Source organism: Branchiostoma belcheri, unplaced genomic scaffold (assembly GCF_001625305.1).
Source record: "Branchiostoma belcheri isolate BF01 breed outbred unplaced genomic scaffold, Haploidv18h27 scaffold43, whole genome shotgun sequence".
NCBI lineage: Eukaryota > Metazoa > Chordata > Leptocardii > Amphioxiformes > Branchiostomatidae > Branchiostoma > Branchiostoma belcheri.
Genome location: NW_017804054.1, coordinates 893,397 through 893,793, shown reverse-complemented (window position 1 = coordinate 893,793; position 397 = coordinate 893,397).

Sequence of the window (397 nt, the reverse complement as noted above, 5' to 3'; positions counted from 1 at the left end):
AATTCCTAAATAATTAATTGTATGTCCAGACATCAGTGCATTATGGCACACACATAGGGGCAACGTAACGCCATTAAACACCTCCCTCGAGGGGGACACATTTCCACTTTGGCAACCAGAAGCAACACTTTTATAATCTTTGTAACACTTCTACCTTCTGAAATAAGTCAGCGTTAATGAACGAAATACAGAAACAACATAGTCCAGAAGCTTTTTTGCTCGATGCATGTGGCTGGAGTGTAAGGCAGGCAGCCTTTGGCACTGTATACATTAAACAGACTTCATTGTAACCTACCGCAATGGTAGACTTCTCATCATGTCAGCTTTGAACCAACACTAACTTCAGGTACTACAAAGCATTGAATTGTGGTTACATGACACTGTAATCATTAACTCT